A 24,056-nucleotide genomic window follows, 5' to 3' on the forward strand; every position below is an offset into this window, starting at 1 on the left:
ATACCCAATATAACCAGTGTGGCACAGGCTGAGGCACGCTGACAAAACGCCTCAATAAAGTATCCTCTAAAGCATATTCTGCGACATGGAAAGAACACACAAACCTCCTTGTGCTGTTCTGTTACTTTTAAAACAACCTGTGGAATAACCTGCTGGGTGCCAGCTGCTCGGTATACTTTAATATTTTACACTGTGTCTACCTTCCAGGTGTCATTTCCTTTGGTCACACGGGCACTTCAGCACCGAGCCCAGCGTTATGGCTGTTAAGCTGGCTACAGTGTTAAAAATCACAGCGGCATTTGATGGTGTGTGTGGCACTGCAAAGACCTGCTGCTGCAGGCTCTGAGGCCACGCACCCCCAAAACTGAGGGACAACCTCCAAAACCTGCGGTGCCAGAGGCACTGCGCCGTGAGAACAGCATAGATGTTTATGTACACAGTGTTTGTTGATGGAGTTCTGGTGTCCCTCTAAAATGGGATATTCCACTGAAGGGGCAGATTTAGTCATTCTGCTGCTTCTCTTTCTGAGCAGTGCCCTGGGGTTATCCAGGACAATGTGGAGCCCGGTGAGGAGGTGCCTGGATTGTCCCCAGAGAGCTGCGGCTCGCCGGGTCTGTTATCAGCTGTCTGCCCTCAGGCATCTGCCGCAGTCAGTCTGCAGCCCGGGCTCCTCCCTTGCTTCAGATGCTTTTCGCACTGCTCCCAGACACTTACACAAGTGATTCCAGAATTTGAGTTTTACTGATGAGGAATCGGTGACCAAAAATTTCTATGCAGTGTTTATTGCAAATACAACTAAAAAAGTTAATTATTAATTTAACATGATTGGACTCGATGAGCCCAGGCATTCCATGATGTTGATGATACCAGTTGAACGCTTGTGCCATTCTGAGAGGGCATCTCCTGAGCTGTGACTCCAGAGGAGGATCAGATCCCATAACTAAACCTCCTCTTTGCTCCCAGTCCTGCTGGGCTGTGTCAATGGATTTTGGAGCCTCCACCTGAGATTCAAAACCAGCCCATCTTGTTTCAGTGTATGTTTGACATTGAGCAACTGTATCTGGGACACCAAAGGCTTTACCTTCTTGAGGGGACATCCCCTCATGTCTGTTCCAGTTAACTCTGGGAAGGAAAGAGATTCTTAGGAAAAAACCCCAGTATGTCCAGAGGGCAGTGGCGGAGCAGAGACATCCAGATGCTGGAACAGCTTCATCAAGTTTTCCAGAGGCAGCTGGAAGCAGAGAAAATGGACTAGTCTAGGCTGACTCGACTGAAGAGAGTACCAAAGCAAAGCTGCCTTGTTCTCTCCCACTGCCACCGCTCCCAGCAGCAGGTTCCTAACCTAGTTTGGATGCAGCAATCCTCAGCTGGGATCCAACACTGAAATGAGCTCTTTATCTGTACTTGACCAGGCTCCAAGTGATTTCAGTAAGAGGAGGCTGAGTCAGGACTTGGCTATAGGTGGATCAGAGCCTTTGCAGTGTTTATTTATGAAATATATCCCATCTGGTGTCCTGTTTGCAGCCTGCCAAAGCAAAGGGGATTAAAACCTTGCCCCCCCAATATCTCATTACTGAAGTAATGAGTAGAACTTTTTTTCCCTTCTACATTATTCCTGGAATAAGCTGTCAAGCAAGCAGTTGAGTTGTTGCACCTTACCACAACCTGTGCCAAGAAAGATTTAGCAGCATGATAATTTAATGGAAAATATTATAGCAACATTCCTTTCAAACATAAATTCTCTGCAAAAAGATAGATATCTAATGGGAAAAATTTTGTGTTACTATTACAGTGATTTATCTGCTTTATTGTTTTTTCCAGTGAGGTGTTTTACCCAAAATAGTTCAGAGGATATAGGAAAGTGAACTAAGTGAGGTTATCCCACCTCGGATTGAAATGTGGATATGAACCTGACAGCATCCTTTCAGCTGCATTAAATAATACATAGAAGTACAAAAATAATTATGAGAAATACTCTTTTAAAAGAGATGTGCCCCTGAAGCTGTGCAAAGCCATGTTAGGGATATGCCCGTCAGGAAGGAGTGGTGAGAATAACTCACAGGAGAGGAGAAATTATCTAAGAAATGTAAGCATTACCAACAACAAAAAGATAACTGAATTCCATGGTAATTTCCACCAAGTAACAAATGAAAACAATTTGGCTCTACCAACAGAGATGACAAACAGTTCTGTAGTTCCTAGAATATTTGTGCGTGCTAAAAATAAGCGTGGCTCACTTCAATTGCATGAGAAACTACAAGCTGAGGATGAGTAAAAGGTCGTAGAAAGGGTACTGGCTTGGAGGTAGAAAAGTATAGGAACAAGCATATCACAATTCAGAGTTGTGACAAAGGGGCGTGTGTGAGATAATAGAGTTGCTTTAATTATGCTATAGGCTCAAAGTTGGAGCAGTAATGCAGCTGAGGCAGTTTTAAAGGTTAAAAACCCCCCAGATACTGTGGGGTTCCCCAGCAGGGCAAACATACTGTGTTTGGAATTGTAAAGGTTAAAATTTACAGGTAAAAACTCCTCTAAGCTACTCTGACTTCTGCTCTTTTCATGTCAATTCCATATAAATTAAATAGAAATGAAAAAATTTCCCCTCACATTTGTATCATCATATAATTTTTCAATGCTAAATTTACAGATCTAGTTGTTTGATTCAGCCAAATACGAAAAATCCTCAGCCTCAATGTAAGCTCTTGGTAAGTGACAACATCCTAAACACACGACCAGCTTCTTCTCCTCAGTGCACACAGCTGGGTGCTGCTCTTCTCTTGGGATGTTCTCGAGTTGTTTTAAGGATTTCAGTCCCAGAAATACAAATGGACATTGCAAAACCATATTGAGGTCCTGGGGTGTCACTGATTTAAGCAAGACTTTTACTTAGGAAGGAACTATCTTCGTTTCCTAGGCTTCTCCTCATTAACATGTGTAAAATTTAACTTAGTGAACAGCTACGGAAGTCTTGAGTTTCAGAAAAGGATTTATTCATGAGCACATATGGCCCGCTATATAAATGCATAGTTCATAATTCATAAGAGGTGTGATCTTCTCTGTATAAATAAATAATTTTCTTCTGTTTTCCAGCTTTTTGAATTGATTATTTATAAAATCTTGTGGTGCATTCTTAGGGAATCTAGGAATAGCTCTCTCTGGCACATACACTTAACACTTCCACATAAACTCTGCTCTGGTGTGAGTGCAGGAGGGGCTTCTGTTCAGCCTTTGGCCTTTCAGGATATGTTTGCCAGTGCTTTGTCATCTTACAGGTCCTTCCTTCTCCTGCTCAATATCCCCAGTTCTACTGCTCAGTGTGAGGAGTGGCTATTTCTATTTTGCAAAGTTGTACGCAGCAGGTTTTGTTTCCCTGGTGTTTTTGATTCCCAGGTAGTCTCCCTGGAGTGGCTGGAAACCCCACTTACATGTTTTGTCAGACTTCAGAATTACAGAGTGCAAAACTCTTGTGCCAAGTGTTGCACATGGGTTGTGATCTGTACCTAAACCCCTGCCTGGCTTTTGCAGTGCCACAACCGCAGTACCGCTGGTCCTTTGCTTCAGAGAAGAGGCTCATAAAGGAAAAATACTGCTAATAAAATGACAGGCTTGAGTACAAACTGGCAGAAACCAACAATTAAAAGGAAAGAGGTTCCCTCCTGTGTGTTTTGTAGCTTGACCAAGCTGCATTACAAGGGACAGAAGTGAAGAGTCATTGCCCAGCCTGCTCAAGCACAGCCAGAGGAAGAATATGTGCCCAGTTAAAAGGGATAGGTGCTTGGAGGAGAGCAGGAACAGGTCTGCCTGAAGCGTGACTTAAATACTTGATGACTTTTTAATACGAAATAGTGATTTTTGAAGATCTTAAGGACCAATGGAGGAGTCAGAGTAAATCCAAGTGTTTTGGCACATGTGGAAGTGCTGTTAGAATTCCTTACCCCACACGTGAGAAATGAGACTTCACACTTTTAAGTCATTTTCCCCCCAGTGCTTCATGATTATTTGACCCATTTTACGCCACCTTGGGTATGGAACCAAAGAATAATAGAATGATTTAGGCTGGAAAAGATCTTCAAGCTCATCAGCCATTAACCCAGCAGTGCCAAGGCCACCACTGCCCCATGTCCCCAGGTGCCACATCCCCAGAAGAAGATAAACAGGGCCTGGTGCATTGCACGGTTTATCAAATTGTGTGTGTGGACTTCAGAGCTGCAGCCACTGGGCTTTCAAAACATCCCTAATTCCAGGGTGATGGTACAACATACATTATATAGGAGTGCTTTGGAATTCATGTGAACACCATAAAAGCAGACAGAGTCACCTAAGAGAAGGATGGCATTTGGTTCCAGCGTTTGTTATTCAATAAAATGGAGTAAAAAGCCTGTCATTGCTCAAAAGTATGGCTTGTTTTTCCTCACTGGCATCCTATTTGATAATATCATAGTAATTAAATATGCAGTAACTCATCTGAGACTCATATTATTAATACTATCACCAGCTTTAACAGGCATGCTTCATATTAAAGTCTTCTTTAAAAAATTCTTCCTTTAAGATTCAGGCAGGTGGAAGTCTAGTCATCATTATATCATAAATATCTGTCTCCAAGGTTAGTCAGACTAATGAAAGGAGTCATCTAGGAGGATGCTTTATCCATGGGAGCCTGAAAATGGCACAATACTGGTATCTAGCAAAAGATAGGGAAAAGGAGGTTGTATGTGAATTTAGGAGAAAAATCAGCTGTCCCTGAAAACTGAAGAATAAATAGAATAGTGGGTTTTTTTCTTTGCAGAAGGGAGATGCTATTTTTCAGAAATTATCACTTGTTTTTCTCTTCAGTGTATACCAGGATAAAACACATTATCCGCTCTGGCCATGGTTATTTTCCTGGAAGCAGCTCTCAGTCAGCTTCAAACTGGGAAAAGTGATAGAGCCAATAACAAATGGAACGTACCTCAAGAATATATTCTCATATTTTGGGTTGGGAATGACCTTAGGTGTTGGCTGATCCCTCTATTGTTCCCAAGGTTCGTGCAGTGACTAACGTTGACACTGGAGCGTTCAGAAACAAACACATTCATTAGCCAACCTGACGAGCAGGTTTGCAGGCATGCAACTCGTGCCTGAGTCAGGAGAAGCTCGGGGTGTTTGGCTGGAAGCAGAGACCCGAACTGCAGGGAATGTGTTGTGGGGTGGCTGTGACTCCCTCGTGTGGCTCTGCTGGGGTCACTGAGATGGCTGAGACCCCCCCAGCACAGCACGGTGCCAGCTGCTCTGGGCAGCTTTTCAACCTGAAGGAAGAGCAGGGAAGCTCGTTAATCAAGCAGCTCATCGCTCCTCACCTGCTGTTCACCGGCATCTCTTCCCCTGCACGGGTGTAAAGGGAATGTCTGAGCCCACTCCATTAAATTTTCATTTAATGAAATGGAACCTCCTGCCTCAAAGGCAGGAAAGTGGCTTTGGGCCAGTCCATTAGTGCTGGTGAATAGAATAGTTAATTCTTCCTCATATCTGAGCACTGCTACACCTGCAGAGTGTTGGTGCTGTGTGTTCGTTCCTAGAGAAAATTTGCCCAGAAAATGCAGTTATTAGAGTATGTTGCACCACACTCCAAAACTGGGGCATGCTAGGGTTAAGTTTGTTTTTACAACCTTAATTTAGGAATCTTGTGGACAGAATTGCAACAGCCTTCAGTGAAATAATTCAGTGCTGCTTTTTCCCGGCCTCCTTGGGGTCAATCAGGGTTGCTTGCTAATGGAACCTTTACCTTGTTGGAAAAGCTGGGAGATGCACACGGAGACTACAGCAAAGGGAAAGGACAATTTCATGGCTCAGAGAACCGAACCTTGTCCAGGGTGACTGAATTCTGTCCTTGTCTGTGTGACAGATCTCTGGGGTGATGCTGCACAGGTCACAGAACCTTTTCCTGGGTGGTGACAACGAGTATGTGCCTCATTTCCAAAGGCTCTGTGCGTGAGACGCTCAGGAGTGAGCAATGAGCAGAACTGTAGGCAGGTCCTAACCCTGAAGTACAGGAGCTTCTTCTGAGCCGAGGGAAATCATCCTTGGAAATTGCTGAATTGGTTTTATTTGGTTGTCTCAATGTTAGCTGAGTGTGTGTCTCACCACGTGGGGGGACACGTTCATCTTGGAAAATGTATGAAAATGATGAAAATTTGGGAGAGTCCCAAGCAACTACCCCAGAGCCTTCCAGAGGAAAACCCTGGTAAATAATCCACAGTACTCTGTCAGTGTTTGGACTCTAGAGACGGGGGAGCCAGCGGGAGAGATGGCACTGAGGAAAACAGGGGAACTTCTGCCTTTCCAGTTTTAAACAGTGGGACACTGATACAGCACAGGCCATCCAACAAGGTTTTAGGGAATGTAACAAACTTCTCACACCAGTGTCTGTGTGCTGATCATTCCTTTGAAAGAGGGGCTGCTCCAGTGCATTTCTGCCAGTACACATCCTAAAACCCCTTCAGATGTGTGTCCTGCAGCTGCAGGCAATGTTCAGCTGTGTATCTGCTTCACGTGCTTCCCTGTCCTACCCTTAGATCCAAGTGTCCTGGTGGTTAATCCTAAATTCTAAACAGGCCTTTGATTTCACCCCAGCCCAGGGGGTGGAGGGGAGCCGTGCCAAGCCCTGGGCACATGCAGTGCTCAGGTTAGGAGGACTCAACCCGTGGCATCTCCCAAGTTTTGCTTCGTGTCCCTTTCTTTTTAAAGAATAACTTGATAGAAGAATGACTCCCAAGTAATTCTTGTAGAGTACTTGGAGACTGATCAAATGAATTGCAAGTCAGTGATGTTCTGTCTCTGTATTGCAGTACAAGTGGAAACACAGGCTCCTTGGCAATACTAAGCTTGTCAAAATCAAATCTAAAACTCCTGGTTTGTTTTTCTGTTTGACATCTCTCTTTCTGGGTTTTCCACAGAAACTCAGGGAGAAAGTGCTTGTAGAAAAAGGGTGAGTGAAAACTGATAAAAGGTGTTAAGCAGAGCCAGGGGAATCCCTCTGTACAAACCAGCCTTCCCCCAGTTATGTCTCTGAGAACAAGACCACTGTCCATATGTCCTTATGCCCTTATTTTTGTGTTGTCTCTGAAAATAAGCAATTTATTTCTGAAATACTAGAAAAGAGGATACTGAGACAAAGACTTTCTTTAGCCACTCACTGGCTTCCCCATCTCGAGTAAATTTAAACCAACTAAAATCACATCCAGTTAACGGAGTAGCTTTAGAGTGGTCTCTTAAAATACAGCCCAGCTTATTTTCATTATTATATCCTAGAAAGCCACTGGTCTAACCAGGCCAACATTTTACACTTGCATTTGGGAGTGTGACTGGATCAGGGGAGTAACTCTATATTTGAATAGTGACGAGGCAGAGCCCCGTGGTACATGATGTGACAGTGGTCCATGCAGGGTGAAATCCAGAAAGTGCAAGGGCCCCTTTCACCCTGTTCATACCACGGAGAACGGGATGTGTGAATTCCAACAGATCTGATTTCAAGTTAACTCCATATTTATACTCCTGGTGCTCATCTGTTCCACCAAGAAAAGATCATCTGAAAAACGTGATCCCTGTTAATAGTAGCTAAAAGGCTCATTCAGCTCATCAAGTGAAGCAAGCAGAAAGCTCCTGGCAGGAGCAACAGCTGTATGCCTGACCTTTCCCCATTCCCCCTTTTCCCTGTCTGCACTCAGGCCCAGGCTCAGGCATTCCTAGGAGCCATGTATTTGGAAAAAGAGAGCTATTTTTATTCACCGTGTGGTTTCTCAGCAGAGAGGTCTTTAGGAATATTTCCTTTCACGTCAATCCCTTTAAACATTTTACAGAGCAGAGTCTGTTCTGGGAAGTCAGTAAATCTGAATTCATGTTTTGAAGTTTTATCATGGCTGGGAATATAACGTGCAGAAGGCAGCCAGCAGGGCTGATGAATAAAGCAAATGCAGGCTGTGGAGTCCTGCTAAAGCTATTACCAGAGTTATTTTACATTTTCCCTGCACCCAAATTAAACCCTTTACACAAGCAAAGTAATTCAAAACCATCTGGCACCAGAATTTGGGATTTCATAATGCTTTAATGCAAACCATGTGAGCAGAATGTCCAAAATGTCTGTGTCACTGGGTTGAATGAAGAGATGTGAAGATGAACTTCGCAACAGCTCTGTGCAGTTTTCCCTGGGGCTGAGCAGGGATAACCTCTGCACTGTCACCTGTCCTTGCCTGACACTGGGCACTTTCTGTTCCTGGACATGGAGGAAAAACCAGGATCAGAGAGGAGGAGCCCAACTCTGAAGCCAGATGTACAACTCCAGAATAAAGCTAAATAGCCACATGAGTTTTTTCCATCTTGACAGTCAGGATTTGTTATATAATAGGTCATCAAAGACCTATTTGGCCCTCAGTATGGAAGAGATGCTTCATCCTCTGCCAGTGTTCTCCTGAAGTGCCTTCCCACCCTACACTGCAGTTTAACAAGCAGTGGGAATGACTGTGACAAAGGGAACTCAGGATCACTTGGAATTCAGGGTTCCTCTCTCCTCCTCTCAGGGCTCAATCCCACCATGAGTCCCCAGGGGGTGATAGGCAAGCCCTGGTTCTGTGTGAGGGAGCCCAATGTTCTCAGGAACAGGGCAGGTCACAGCCAAACCGACTGCTGACACCTTCACCAGGCACAACCTCTGCCTTCCCTGGCTGTGCCTCTCCAGAGTGTGCTACAAGAGGCTTTGCCAAACACCTTCACCTTCCCAGGCTCCTTGAGGTCCCAGCTGTGGATTCTTTATCCCCTTCCCTGCATGGATTCTTTATTCTTCCCTACACGTTTTGTTTGAAGGCATTGCCAACAGTCCCCTGCACTGCCCACGCTGGCCTTGGGCCCTGAGGACAGCACCACTCCTCAGCCATTCCCCAGTTTAGAGCACCGTGCTCTCATGGAAGGAGGTGGATCCTAACAAGATGCATCTCTAATGAGAAGGGGTTGGGACGTGCCAGATTCCAGTTGCACTTGGAAATGTGCACAGTATGGAATGGGCACATCATGGAACAGTTTGGGCTGGAAGAGACCTTAAAGCTCATCCCATCCCACCCCTGCCACGGGCAGGGACACCTCCCACTGTCCCAGGCTGCTCCAAGCCCCGTCCAACCTGCCCTTGGATACTGCCAGGGATCCAGGGGCAGCCACAGCTTCTCTGAGAACCTGTGCCAGGGCCTGCCCACCCTCCCAGGGAACAATTCCTTCTTAATATTTGATCTAAACTCTGTATCAGTGGGAAGCCATTCCCCCTTGTCCTGCCACTCCATCCCTTTTAAAGAGTCTATCTCCATCTTTCCTGTAAGCCCCTTTCAGGGACTGCAAGGCCACAGTTTGGTCACCCCAAAGCTTCTCTTCTCCAGGCTGAACAATCCCAATTCTCTCAGTCTTTCCTCACAGGAGAGATGCTCCAGCCCTGTGACCATCCTGCGGTCCCTGAATGTAACAGACAGCTCTGCCCTGCAGGGTGGAGCATGAGAGCAGAGGACTCATCTGGCACCAAGCCTTTCTAGACAACATTTTAAATTAAAACCCTCAGTAATAGTGCCAGTAAAATAATCACAGCAATTACATTTATCTGGGATGGCAGGAGCAAGGTCCTTACAGCAGCCTGAAGCCTCCCCTGAGAATGTCAGAAATCACCTGGTGGTTGCTCAGTTAGGCCAGGAATCCATCAGGAAGGGCCAGAGAAAGGCAGGGGTGGATGGAATGTGGCTGTGCTTCCACTGCAGCCTAGGGCAGCTGGGTTTATTTGGGAGAGGCACAGCTCCCTCCCCTGCAGGGTTGGGATGAGATTCCATCCCCAGTGTCCAGAGGGCTGGGAAGGGCTGGGAAGCCACGTGGCCCTCGAGTGCCCCAGCCCAGGAGCTCAGGGTCTGCTTGGCATCCACCCTCCAGCCACTTCCCTGCCACTGGAGGATGCCAAGGGACACTCAGCTTGAGAATGTTCTTTCCAGACTCTCCGATCTGCAAACTCCCCCCTCTGGAGTGTCTCTCCTTGAGCTAGCCACCCCCAGTTCCTGGTCATCCATCCCTGCCAGCTTTCCTTTCCCATTTCCCTCCCAGAGCACAGGCTGTACCGGCATTGGTGGTATTCTGGTAGTAATATACCGTGTTAGGATTGATGCTTCCCAGCTTTGGAAGGACCTGGAGCTGCTGGAACGAGTCCAGAGGAGGCCCCGGAGCTGCTCCAGGGCTGGAGCCCCTCTGGAGCCAGGCTGGCAGAGCTGGGGGTGCTCACCTGGAGAGGAGAAGGCTCCAGGGAGAGCTCAGAGCCCCTGGCAGGGCCTAAAGGGGCTCCAGGAGAGCTGGAGAGGGACTGGGGCCAAGACACGGAGGGACAGGACACAGGGAATGGCTTCCCAGTGCCAGAGGGCAGGGCTGGATGGGAGATTGGGAAGGAATTGTTCCCTGGGAGGGTGGGCAGGCCCTGGCACAGGGTGCCCAGAGCAGCTGGGGCTGCCCCTGGATCCCTGGCAGTGGCCAAGGCCAGGCTGGACATTGGGGCTTGGAGCAGCCTGGGACAGTGGGAGGTGTCCCTGCCCATGGCAAGGGGTGGCACTGGATGGGCTTTGAGGTCCCTCCCAGCCCAAACCAGTCTGGGGCTCCGTGATTCTATACCAGAAGCCAGTACATTATCACTTATGTAGTGACTTTGCCAGCAATTCTTACTGCTAATTTAGTAATTACTTTATTCCAAAATGCTTATTTGGCAAATTCAGTTTGTCAAATGAACAACTGGGAGTATCTTTTCAATTCTCCTTTATAAATCTGTGTTCCTTTATCTTTGAACACAGAAATAAAGGCCGATTCCCTGTCCCGGCTGCCAGGGATGGCTCGGGACGGCCCAGTTTGCCCAATTTGGGGCTCTCCCGTCCCCTGCCCGGCGCTCCCCGGGAATCCCCGAGTCCGCCACGAGAGGGAGGACGTGCCTTGTGCCACGCTGAGATTCCACCCGGGAGCTCCCGGCTGGCAGGAAAGTTACACCCGTTTACATTAAGATTCTATTTTAGATCAGGGTAGCCAAAATCGGTGCAAGATGTTGGCTGACATTTGTAGTCGAGTGTAAGAATAGCTTATTTTGGGTTGCCATAAACACATCCCAAGCTGACATAAACTAAACTAAGAGCCTTTACAAAGTGTTTATACCAGTTTCACTGAGCTGGTTGAAACCTCCGTGGGGGATTAACCAGTGGGACCTTTGTGTTTGGATAAACACTGAGCCTGAAATACACTAATTTAGCTCAGAATGGGAACGAAAAACTCTGGTTTATCTTCAGAAGTAAACGGTGCACTGTATTCATCAGCAGCTTCACAGAAAGTCCCTCTTGAAGAAGAGACTCCTCATCTCTACTTGACTGTTTCTATTTTAATATTTTGCATTAATTTTTGTTGTTGATTCTGCTCCCAGACGATCTCTTACCACTGGGGCATTCTGTGAATGCAGCCACATGTCTGAGGACAAGGGAGAAAAGATGTTCTAGCACTTGGCTGCTTGAGAACTTTGCATTTAAAGCAAAATTTGTAGCAGAAAAATGTACTGAGGATTTGTTTCAGTAATGGTGCTGAGGTGTTGATGGTTTGTTTGCTGGGATGCAGGGGGAGATCAGGTTCAGGTTTGAAATGTCTGGTTTGAGCAGTTCAGGTTTGAAATGTCTGGGTCTGTACAATGTCTTCTGAATGTTTTTTCCTTCCCTCGCTTCTCTCAGTTAAGATCACCCCGTTCCTCCCTTTCATACACTTCCTCCCAGGCTTTGCAATCTCCATTGCCCCAAGGAAATGCAGCTGTCATGATGGTTCACAGATCAAAATTCAGCCTTTAATGTAGCTAAGGCTTGATCCATTAACCACTTTGAAGATTATGACCAAAGCCTTAAACTGGCATCTGAAATATGAGACTTCAGCAGGAGTTAATGAGGCCCAGGAAAGCAGCACAGCAGCTCTGCTGTCCCATACAGGGAAATTAGGGAGAGACAAAAGCAGCCAGCACTGCAGCAGGAGGGGGCAGCGGGGCGAGGGAGAGCCTCAGACATCCCAAGCAAGGTTAAAACCCAGTAATTTTAGTAGTAAGAAAGGAATTTTTGGCTACAATATTAAACAGGCACAGAAGGCAGCAAAGTCTGGAGGCAAGAGCGCCGTGGCCGTGCTCAGATTCCCAAGCCAGGCAGCGGCACCCACCATGATCAGGAGTTACTGAGAGCAGTGAAAACGCAGGGAGAGGCTGTCCTGGAAGCAGAAGGATGCACGGTGGGATTCCCAGGGTGCACAGGAGGCAGAGGAAGGCTCTGGTGATGTAAATGGCAATAATCCAGTTTATACACCATGGGCCCTGTCAGCTGAGAGGGAACAGAGGGAATAACCCAGCCTGAGCTGGGATGCAGCTCTGGCAACGCCGTGTTCGGATCTGTGAGCCTGTTTTGAGTGAAGAAAGAGCTCCAGTACTTAAAACTCCTGCTAAAAACAAGCTGTGCCCTCACGGTGACCAGCACAGCCCTAGAGAGCCAAAGGTGAACCTACGGATTTCCTGAGCTGCAGGAGAAAATGAGCAAGAAGGAGCCATCCACAGCATCAATTAAACAGCGTAGAGAGAGTTGCTAAGATCAAGGACTGACCAGAAATAGTCCAAAAAGTTTCCACTGAATCAACGTTTTCTGATGGAAAACTCAGAATATTCTGTGATTCTGTCCCGTCTGGAAAAGTTTCAGCATCTTAAATTGTTACACTGAAAGCAGCAGTTACCATTTCCCCATTCTATGAATGCCAAATGCTCACAATTGCTGCTTTTTCAGGTTTATTATCATTCTAAATATGATCCTGCTGTGACCCACTGGAACAGAGCAAATGGCAGAAAATGTAAATTGACAAAACTTGGAGATTTAGGCAGGAGAATTATTCTATTCAGTGTATACTTCAGGCTCCCATTACAAAAATAATTTTAAATTTTGTTTTCAAATACTCACCTCTACTTGTGCAAGGCAAAGTCAGGCCACTATAACTTGGTTGTGCTCTTCTGTTTTATACAGCACCAGCTGAGCGAACATATTTCCATCTGAATATTAAAGAAGACAGCCTAAAAAGAGCAATAATTAGTCAAAGTTTTGTGTTTTCAGCGGGTGATATATTCATGAACAAGCAAATTTTTACCAGCTGACACAGTGAAAATGGAGATGGCCTTGTTCATACAACTAATCCTAAATTATTCTTCAGCTTTCCCCACCGAGTCAAGCAGGATTCAAGAAACAACGTATTTGAGATGGCAGGTCCTCACCCAACTGATAATGAGCAATTTTTTTGTGATAGGAGCAGCACTGGGCCTGAGTTTCAAGGAATTTCTTTCCAGCTGTATGCCCTGATCTGGGCAACCCTAGAGATGAACTCAGTGCCCGGTTCCAGTGAATGAACCTCTCCCAGCAGAGCCAGCTCACAGCAGGCTGTCGGTGCCAGAGCAATTACATCACATCTAGGCACTCTGTGACCTTCTGTGCAGGGGACAGCTCCCACACGACTTCCAAGAAATGAAACTCCAGTTTAGGATTGGATATTAACTGCTTGCTGCTGGTACTTTTGGTTGGAGCAGGTATTTATTTGGTTTCATTCTTTGGAGCTCACTGCTGCATCAGGTTTGACTCCCTGTGCCTGGGAAGCAAAATCTGAACTGCAGCTCGATTTTGCATAGTGACTTTTGGGGTTTTTTTACTTCTTTAGTGGCTGAGGTTCAGGTAGAAGGTGTAAATGTTTGTGTTTTTTCCCAGGCCTCAACCCATGGGTCATTACAAAAACACATCCTTTGGGTCATGGACTCGACAGCTCAAGGTGCACAAATGCCTTTGACCAGCATCTGTGTCCCTAAAACAGCACAGCCACGGCAGTGGGTCAGTCCCACAGGCTCCAAAACCATCCCAAAACGTGGAGTCCTCATTCCCTGTGCAGCTGTGCTCGCTAATGAACCGCAGCGCTCCCCGTCCCCCCGAGCCCAGATGCAGCCTGTGGTTTAAGGATTGCAAGGCTTGGCTGCAGAAAGCTCCCACGTGTTCTTTGTGTCCTCGCGGCTGGAATTTTTTAGTCTAGAGCCATGCCATGCCAGCTCCAGCACTCCCTTACTACCAGTGAGTGCAGCGCTGGGACTGGGATTGCTTTGCTTTTGTTTGCTTAAGCATTAGTGGGCCTTTGTGAGCAGGATTTGAATAAAGCAGAGAAAGAGCCACTGAAGGAGTGACTGAAAGAGTGACTGAGTGGCTTCAGACACTGAATCCCTTAACTCCTCCATCCCACACTGCCACAGCCGAATTTGCTGCTGCTTGTCTGCATCTGCAGAGAGCTTCTCAGATGCCCCCATGCTCCTCTACCTCTGCAGGTGTTTTTTCTAGCTGCCTGCAGATATTTTGCAGGAGAATTTCCTGCAGGGCAGCAGGGAAGGTGTTGTTAACTCTCTCCAGGCCAGTCTGTAATCTGGAAGCCAGCCAGAAATCTTGGATTAATACCAGCATGTCAGTGTTTTGTTCAGGAGCTCTGACAACCAAAACCCTCTACAGCATCAAACAAGGCCCTTGCCGTGCTGGATGCTGCCTGTGAGAGCACTCGGGAAGCTGGCACTTGCTTTGAGCCATGAGGAGAGAGGGCAGGATTTACCCGCCCTGGTTGAGCTGAAGTCTGAAGCTTTTCCATTTCTAATCCACTTCAGGCGTGTTTTCAGAAGTCTGTTCGGACTGAGGGGAAGCAGCTCTCAGTGAATCTCTGCTCACCAGGACTGGCTGAGGATGCTTTGGGAGACACCGTCTCGGCTTTGGTGGGGCCGGTGCAGACGTGGCACAGAGCCCTGGGGGTTGGATGTCACAATTTCCCAGGTCGGCTCTCCTGCTCTGCTCATCTGCAGGGACCAGAGCCTGCCCCTGTAAACCAAACAGCTCCTTCCTCAAGGTGGTGCAGAAGCTCTCTCCTCTGGGCATCTCTGCCGGCATGTGGGGAAGGGGGCATGGGAAAAATAGGAGTGACCCCGAACCCCACGGGCTGAGCGTGCAAAAATCAGTGACTCTGTGAAGGTCACGTTGCTCTCCCTGGCTCTGGCAGTGAGCATTTCCCTGGGCAAGGTAAACCTCAGCTGTCGCTGGTGTTTGCTCTCTGCGTACACGGTAAAGTATACAGGATATGGAACGCGGAGCACCCAGGGATGCAGGAACACCTCTCGCTGAAAGGCTTTCCTGATTTAATGCCGCACTAAGGTGAAAACCTCACTCTGCTGTGGTAGCTGCGCTCAGCACTTCACCGAGGAATGACCCTCCATCTCTTCTGCACCCTGGAGGCACAGAACTGCCCCAAAGTGCCCGGAGGCTGGGCCCCAGTCAGACAGCCCGGCTGGAGAGCAGGGCAACACGCAAAGCCGACCAGCACCTTGCCACAGCTGCAAGAGCCCGGTTCCCTTCATGTAAAAAGCCTCAGGGGTAGGTGCCATTTGGGGTTCAGACCCGCTGTGAAATAGCCCGAGCTATTTTTAGGCAGTACCGTGAGTGAGGGCTGGTGGCTCTGAGCAAGCCCCGTGTCCCCCGGGGCAGGGGCGGCCGTGCTCGGGTGCCTTTGGAGGGGCTGGCGCTCCCCTCGGCTCCCTGCAGAGCCCGGCTCCGCTCCGCGGGGGATGCTCGGGGCGGGCTGCAGAGCCGCGAGCTCCTCGTCCGGCGTTTTCCAGAGGGGGTTTTTGGCAGGTCCGCCCAGATCGGAGCGGGAGAGAGCGGGCAGCGCTTCCTGCCCGCAGCGATGTGTCCAGCAGCCAGCCCGGGGAGCGGCTGACAGCTCTGCCAGGGCCAGTGCCAGTCCCAGAGCACTCCGACAGTGACACTGGGGACACTGCGTGCCTCCGGCTGCCTTCCCTTCGGGCTATAAGCTGCTTTTCCCCGCAGGTTCCTCCCGACTCACGCTTTGGAGATGCTGGGACTCGTTTAACCCCTGGTGGGCACTCAGCTCTTCTCCTGCAGACAGCAGCTGGCACAGCTGGCACACCTGCTGCTTTCCCGGGTGCCCTCCGGCTGTCTGAGGAGCCTCACGAGTGGCTGGGGGTGCCTGAAGTCCTGCACAGAGACCCAGAGTGTCCCCACCAGACCAGAAGAGAGCTTTTAAGGTTGCTGTCGCTGTTAGGAATAACAGGCTGGCACTAGCATGGAGGAATCTAAACGTTCAGAATGACCAGAGGCTTTTTATATCACAAATTGGTTTTTTACTCTGTTCTTCCAGCTTAGGGAAACCTCACTTTAATTAGTATTTCGTTCACTCTTTTCCGGGATCCTCTGTTTTTTGTATTACAAACAGCAAGGAATGAGTGAAAAAAAGTTCAGGCTGTTGCACATTTGAACCCCAAAACTGCAAAAAGTTCCTATTCTCAGCTGTGTACTACTCTTGTAGGGCTGTCCAACCTTCCCGACCCACAACTGGCTTCATTTCCCACCTGTTTTTGAGGAAAGTACTGAGCAAGACATATGACCCCGCTGAAGTCACACAAAGAAACTCAGGGGTCTGTGGCTTTGTGTGGAATTCTCTGGCTCTGAATCAGTGCAAGAAGCACCGTGCTGAGGTGTCAGGGCTGGCTCTGATTGTGAGGGTCTGAGGCAATTGCACAGTTAGAATATCTGACTCCAATAAATAGAGTTCTTATTGTTACTACGTGGTTAAATTCATGGAGCTGAAATTTAACTGCTGTTTTAATTTTGACCAGAGTTTCAAAGTCCTGCACAAAGCAGCTTTTGGAGCCCTCTGCAGAGATTGGAGCGAGCCCGATCAGGAGCCAGGCTCCAGCAGCAGAAACTGGAGCACTTGCTGCCAGCTGATAACAGGAGATGGAGCCCAGGCACGCCTCCCACCCTGCCACATAAAACGAGCCCTGAACATCAAGGATCCAGTTTCAGCCACAAAGCACCGAGTCCTTATCAGCACCAAGGAGTGTCTTTGTTCTCCTCCTGGCTCTTGACCTGCATCAGGAAGGCAAATAGGCTGGAGAGTTGCCTTTCCTGTGTCTGAGGCATGAATGAACTGCTGGGGAAGTCTGAAGTCCTTGTCCCAGCACAAGTTTTTCGACATCCCAGTCATCTCTGTCTTTCCTGCTGCCCCGTGCGCTTGGGATGCCCTGTTTGCCGTGCTGATAAGGGTAACATCCAGTTCCCTACTATTTGATAAGTTGTTAGGGCGTCACAGGGAATTCACCCCTGGGCACGGGGTGGTAGAGACACCAAACCCCGGGTTTCTTTCCCACAAATCCTCATTGTAACTCAGGTGTAACTATTGACTGGGAGGACTCGGGGATCCTCTCTTGGTTTTGCCTCTGCTGAGCTGCTGAATTGCTCTCAGAGCAGCTTGTGAAGCCCAACATTTAATGCTTCCTGCTGCACTCCTGAACTGCTGACACCCCAGCTCACCCCAAGCTATTGGAATCATCAGAATTATTCTGGTCATCAGTTTTATGAGGTAAGAAAAAAACCGAAGGAGTTCTTTTTCTCCAAAGTTATATTACTTCTGCATCGTTTTCAGGCTCGGCCCTGTCCCAGATGTACAAAAAAATCCAGTTTTCTGTTTAGCAATGTGGTGTGATTGCTGCCTTCTAAAGAAGAGAGAGGCTGGTGATACTTCTCAGTGATGTAATGGTCATAGGGGAGTTCACTCCCCTGCTCAGATTTGGTTCCTGGTTTCCAGTGTCTCCTCTATAAAGCAATTTATGTTACATGGAGACTTCAAGGGCGTGGGAGCCTGTGTGAGAAAGGCAAACAAAATGTTAACTATTGCATCATCCTCGAATATCCAAGTGACCAGGTACAGCAACTGCTGTAAGAAATCCTGGAATTGGTTAAAGTTATTTTATTTTTAATTTTGTTGAGTATTAACCTACAAGAATGAGGGCATAGGGCATATTCTAGTCAACAGGGTTTGCAGTTTGGTCTATCAGAAGATAAGAGATGTAAAAAGAGACCAGGTAGGGTGGCCTACTTTGATTCTGAAAAGGAAATACTTCTTTAATCACTGTAGTAAACCATCTAAAGTGAATTTATTTGCTGGTTTTGGTGGTGACACCCTTAACTGCAGGCAGGATTCTGATTTGCTGCAGACTGTGTGCCCTGCCCCACTCTGGTACCTGCACTTCTGCAAACACTGGCCTTCCTCTGAGCTGCATAAGCAACCAGAAATGGGACCCCAAAACAGAAGGAAACCAAGTGAAAACACTGGAACAGCACTCAAGAAGCAAGTCCAAGTCAGTAACTGAGTGGTGTTCGTAGGAGCCTGAGCTCCTTGAAAATATTCTTTGTATAAATAATGCTTTTTTCATCAGTGAAGTAGTCCAGGTAATTTCCCTGCACACAAAAAATAGGTCAAAAGTAGTACAAAGTGCATTTATTAATGAATGTTCGGTTTATGGATATGTCCAGACCATGATACATAAAAAATGAGGGGTACACTTTTCCCCTTGTTTCAGGAAACATTTAGGAAAGTAGGTATTTAAGCGTTTTGGCTGATGGCACCAGTGACAGGGACATTGTCAGCTGTGATCTGGAAAAAATGTGTCGATGAAAACCATGGATTGAGCAAAACAGCTCAGAGAGCTGGGTCTGGTCAGCATTTGACAGATGAGCAATTCTTCTCTCCCAGTGAAACAAGAGAGAGGAGATCACAGCCTCCCCAGTCTAAAGTGAAATCCTCATATTGAAGGAATTAGTGTGAAATGGTTTGGCTCTGCTTATCCTGGCACACTCTGTACTCATCAACAAAGAGAGACAAGATCTTCCACAAAGTAACTTAAATAAAAAAATGGGAGTCCACTTCTCTCCTGAGAGACCCCAACTGCAGATCCTGCAGATCAGGCTGTGTGGGCACTCTCACCCCCTCTGAAAAACATAATTAAAATTGCTCTCTCTGAAGGCACAGGACTCAATAAAAACCTTTGGATTTGAACTTGAATTATCTATGCCTTCCACAGTTACCTCAGTATCACTGCGTTTAAGCCCTGCCTTCTGCCCAGTACAGATTCCCAGATTATTGGTTTTTACCATGTCCAAAAAAAGAAATAATAAATCAGCAGAGCAGAGAGCAAGGTGCCTGCAAGGACATGCCAGGGCAGGCAGGAAGCAATCTCTTTTTAGAGATGGGTTGTAAAGAAGCTGTTTATTGGGGGCAGCAACACTGATTAGGGTTTGAATAAAACACCCTCGCCCTGGAGAACACAGCAGGATTCCTGTTTACCCTGATGCACAGGACTCCCTGCCTGCTTTACAAATATTTACATGGCATGAGCTTATGGCTTCTTGTGTGTCCTGCACTCAGGGGCTCCCTTATCCATATTTCTTGCTGAGGGAAATGCAAGAAGTGGATGAATTATGACCAGAAGTGGAAACTCAGTCCTCGGTGTTCCATCATCAGTGCCCCCTTTTCTCTCCTTAACTGCCTCAGGCTGCCATGTGCACATCCTGGGACATCTGGCTGCGCTCCCTGCCCAGCACAAACAGTTCTGCACCATCCATCACCAAAAAAGCGCTGCCATGCACGTGCAGAGCTCTGTGCAAACACAGAGCCCACTCACAATCACCTTTAGCAAGGAAATGCATTAAACAGGTTGTAATATACCCCCCAATCATACTGCGGGTCTCAACTTTAAAAGGGATTGTATTGTGGCCATCCATGCTTTCTCCTGGAATATTCTCATGGAATATTCTTCCCAAGCAGGGCAGAGCCCAGTGTGGTGCCCCATGTTCTCTGTTCTGCTGCTCCAATCTGCTTTGGAGCCAGTCCAGAGGAGGCCAGGTTGATCAGAGGGCTGGAGCAGCTCTGCTGTGAGGAAAGGCTGAGGGAGTTGGGATTGTTCAGCCTGGAGAAGAGAAGCCTTTGGGGTGACCTCACTGTGGTGTTCCAGTGCCTGCAGGGAGGATGGGGAAAGACTTTACCAAGGCCTGGAGGGACAGGACAAAGGGGAATGGGTTTAAATTGAAAGGGAGTGGGTTGAGATTGGATATTAGGGAGAAATCCTTCCCTGGGAGGGTGGGCAGGCCCTGGCACAGGGTGCCCAGAGCAGCTGTGGCTGCCCCTGGATCCCTGGCAGTGCCCAAGGCCGGGCTGAACAGGGCTGTGCTCACCTCAGGGGGCTCCTTGGTGTTGGATAGTCCAGAGCTGCTCCCAGCTGCCCAGGAACCAGCCCACTCTCAGCACTCACTGGGCTTTCTGCCTTGAGCCCCTTCTCCAAGCCCTGTGGACCAAGCTGAGAGATTTCTGCGACAGTCATAATATTCCCGAGCTCTCTGCCAGCTGCTGTGTCAGCTCACACTCCCTGGCAGAATCTGTGTGCATCCAGAGTGTTAGAGACCACAAAAAATTTAATAGCAGATCAGAAATTCCCTTAACAAATCACCATTACTGTTCTACCACTTAAAAAAAAGAGCAAGGCAATGGGACATGGGCAAATTGCCAGATTTTGACTCATCATTGAGCCTGAATATGAAGCACTTTCAAGGAGATGTCTCAGGCTGCCAGCCAGCAGCAGGGAGAGAAAGCGAAGGCTTTGGGTCACTTAAGCAAAAATTCGGATAAGAACAATTCTATGGAAAATTTGCATCAACATGAAAGAATAACAAGTTTTTCACTTCAGTTGTGCTTGATGTGATGTGACACTGCAGCATCACAGTGGCAACAGCAGCTCCTGAACTCTGATAGTCAGCACTGAGGGTAAATAATGTCACTTTTCTTGTGGTTCCTTTTAGGAGTTTGCTAATTGGGACAAAGAAAACGAAGGGTTCATCAGGGTTGAGGAGGACCAAGAGGAAATGTGATCCAAAGAGTACCTGAAAAGTGAGAGGAGGAGGACACAGGAGGTTACACGAGGTGCGTTTTTACAATCTTTTCCCAGTTTGTGCCACAGCAGAGCAGTGAAGGCAGAACCCTTCCTGCCTCTGTGTGAGGTGGCATCAGGGACAGCTGGCAGGACTGCTCCCAGTTAGGTGAGCAAATATGAAACGCTCAATGCCATCCTTGCCAAGGAAACATGCTCAGGTTACATAATTTGCCCAAACCAGTTTTAAATATGCCAGGAATAAAAAAAAAAAAAACAACCAACATAATCTTCTTCATGCAGAGAAGAAAGCTGACAGGTCACAGTTGCTCTGTTAAGATCTCTGCTTTCAACTTGTTTTACTCTGCATTACAAAAGGACAGAGAAGCTGCCTCGTGAAGATGTCATTTCCAGGCACTGTCAGTGTCACACACACTCTGTTCACGCAGTGCCCTGGCAGCCCAGCGCTCCTGCCTCTCCAGGCTGTTCCGCGGCGAGCCCAGCGCTTTCTGTTTGCCTTGATGTACCCTCTTTCCTGGCAACAAGCTCTGAGCCCTGCCAAAACACAGACAAGCAGCGAAGTGCAGTGCGAGGGCAGGAGCGGAGCATCCCCAGCCCTCTGGACTTCATTCCCTGGAGGCTGCGGCAGGAGCAGCGCTGCGGTGAGCTGCACACGGGGTGGGCAGGCTGAACACCCCGCTCCAGCCCAGGCTCTGCTGCGGACTCACCGTGTCACCTCTGCGACATAAAATGCCTGCACACACTCTTTCTTTCTTCCTTGGAGCCGTCGCACTCTGTTGTAGACACGTTGCCTTGGTTGCAGATCCTAGAATAGTCGGGATGATCAATTTCTCAATCAGATAAACTGGCAATCCTCCACTTTGTTCTCTGCTACAGAAAACTAAAAAGTCGGTTCAGGCAAGGGAACTCAGCCGGATTTATTCCAGTTGTACAGTGGGGAAGGGAAAGGTAAGAACCTGACAGCTGCCCACCGAAGGCTGGGCGGGAGATGTGGCCCTGATTTATCTGGGAGCTGCAGTTCTGTGTGTGTCAAACGAGCCATCATAACTTGGAAAAAGTGGCCTGGGAGATGCCTGTCAGCAGTGACCTGCTGCCAAGCAGCCTATTCTTATTTACCCAGCCCAGCCAGCCTTGCTGACAGCAGCCCCTTCTGAAGGCAGCCCGCCTTGTGCGTGCCGGGCCCGTTCCCAGCTTAACTGCAGTGAAATATCTCGGGCTTTTCTGTAAACTCGAGCTTTTGGAAGCCGGCTCACACAGATCTGTTGCGGGACAGACCTTTCTGCATCTTCGATTTCTATTTGCCTACCCCTAACCCTGCCCAGCTCTTCTTCCCATTCCGATGAGCTCCCCGTGCCTCCTTTCCCAAGCCCTGGGATCCAGGCAGGGTTCGGGCTCCCTGCTTGTGCCCAGTGCCGGGGTTTGTGCTCTCGCAGCGTGCTGATCGTGGCTGCGATTCCTGGCTCGCAGGAACTCGGGATCCAGTTACATTTGCTGGCGTCAAGCAGGCTCTGCAGACCACTGTGAAATACTGCAGCTAAAAATAAAAGAATCAAAAAGTACAAACCCGAAGAGAGCGGGATATTAAAATTCCAGGAAAGCTGTAGGAAAGGCTGGAAGAGCAGCCCCGGGGGAAAACACCAGCGTTATGGGGCAGTTTAAATTAAACCTCTGGGGTTGCCTTTTTTAGCCCTGTCACCCGTGTGACCCTGCCGGGCTCAGCCTGTGGGGCCAGGTATTTGTGCCCGCACAAAGAATGCGTTGGAGCCTTTTGGGAAGCAGAACCATTCCCGGTGCCTCGGCTCGCCCCGGGAACTGCTAACCCCGGGTGCATCTGCTTCAGCAGTCCCAGCCGGGTCCCTGTGGATTTTTCCGCGGATCCAGAGCTGCTCAGATGGTGCCCGTGGGCTGGCTGGGTGTGGGAACACGGTTCTGGTGAGTGCCAGGGGGGCCGGGTGGGGGTGACGGGGTTTTCACAGCTTTTGCAGCGCTTTCAATTGTCTGGAAGGTTAATAATGGATCTGTGACTCCAGGCTAAAGGGTCAGGATTAAATACTTGCCGAACCTGCTTCGAAAGGTTAAATTAATTAGTCTGCAATCAGATGGAAAAGCCCCAGTGCAATTTCTAAGGGGAGGTTTATGAATTTTGTATGAACGAATTGGTGGAAATTTCCACATTTTCTAAGGAAAAATCGTAATCTAATAATCTTTGAAATTGTCGTTTTCTACTTAAATATTAAAGCAGCACAGGGATTCATGTTCACCAGGCACAAAGTTGTATTTTGAAGTGTGACTGCCCTTTCCTGGAGCAGCACAGTTCCATTTCAGGCTGCGTGCCTTTGACTTGTTTGCAAAAATCCTTTCTAGATTTAATCGAAGCCTCTTTGCAGGAGACTTTATTTCTGCCACCCTTTCTGATGCTTTGAGACGAAACCCGCGAGGAGTGTGAAAGTGAGGTTGAAAAGTAGCTGCGTGTTTGCATAACAATGAATTATATCCGCACAGTCCCGCCGCTCCGATAGCCCATCTGCACCGGGAGCTCCTCGCATGTAGGTCAGGAGTTTCCAAACCATGGCTGAGATTAATGTGCATTAAGGCCTGCGTTTTCCAAGTGTGCCACAGTTTAATCCTGGCCCTCATTAGCATTTGGTGAGCGCTGGGGAGTTCTGCTGCTCCACGGGAGCTGACAGCTCAGCCTGGAGCAGCCTGTGCTGCTCAGGGATTGCAAAGTCCCGTCTGCAGCTCGGGCTCCTGCAGGGGATGGAGCAGTGGGGCCCAGCACCTTGCTCTGTTAGGCAATTTTGAGATTTGCTTCGGTTCTTCATCTGCAGAGCAGCAGCTCACGCTGTGCTTTCTGGAGGAAGCTGGAGGGGATCTCCTGCCGGCGTTAGGCGGGTGCTTAAAACTGCACAGGTGTTTTTGATGGAATCACAGAACATCCCGAGTCAGGAGGGACCCACAGGAACATCGGTCCGACCCCTGTCCCTGCACAGACACCCCAAATCCACCGTGTGCATCCCTGGGGGCGCCGGGCGTGGCTATCCGCAGCACTTGGGTGTGCGGTGTATAATGTGTGTCACGCTCTCGGGCAGCTTCCAAACCTGCCTTGCTGCCTTTATGAGCTTCGTGCAGCTCCAGCTGTTATTCAGGAGCTTTCCTTTCGGCTGAAGCTCTGTTTCACAGCAAACAGCTCCGTTTTTGTTAAAAGAGTTGCCTGGTG

General features: G+C 48.3%; 1 protein-coding gene across 2 annotated transcripts in view; it reads left to right on the forward strand.

The window, feature by feature from the left end:
- The first annotated feature begins 22,710 nt into the window (after nt 1–22,710).
- RAF1 (Raf-1 proto-oncogene, serine/threonine kinase) overlaps nt 22,711–24,056 on the forward strand; it is a 64,967-nt gene continuing 63,621 nt past the window's right edge. The window contains exon 1 of one of the 2 annotated variants that reach the window (XM_069027892.1): nt 22,711–22,771. The gene's annotated coding sequence lies outside the window, so the exon portion shown is untranslated. The remainder of the gene's footprint in view (nt 22,772–24,056) is intronic. The other variant, XM_069027891.1, reaches the window with a different exon arrangement.

This window comes from Aphelocoma coerulescens, chromosome 12 (genome assembly GCF_041296385.1).
Source record: "Aphelocoma coerulescens isolate FSJ_1873_10779 chromosome 12, UR_Acoe_1.0, whole genome shotgun sequence".
NCBI lineage: Eukaryota > Metazoa > Chordata > Aves > Passeriformes > Corvidae > Aphelocoma > Aphelocoma coerulescens.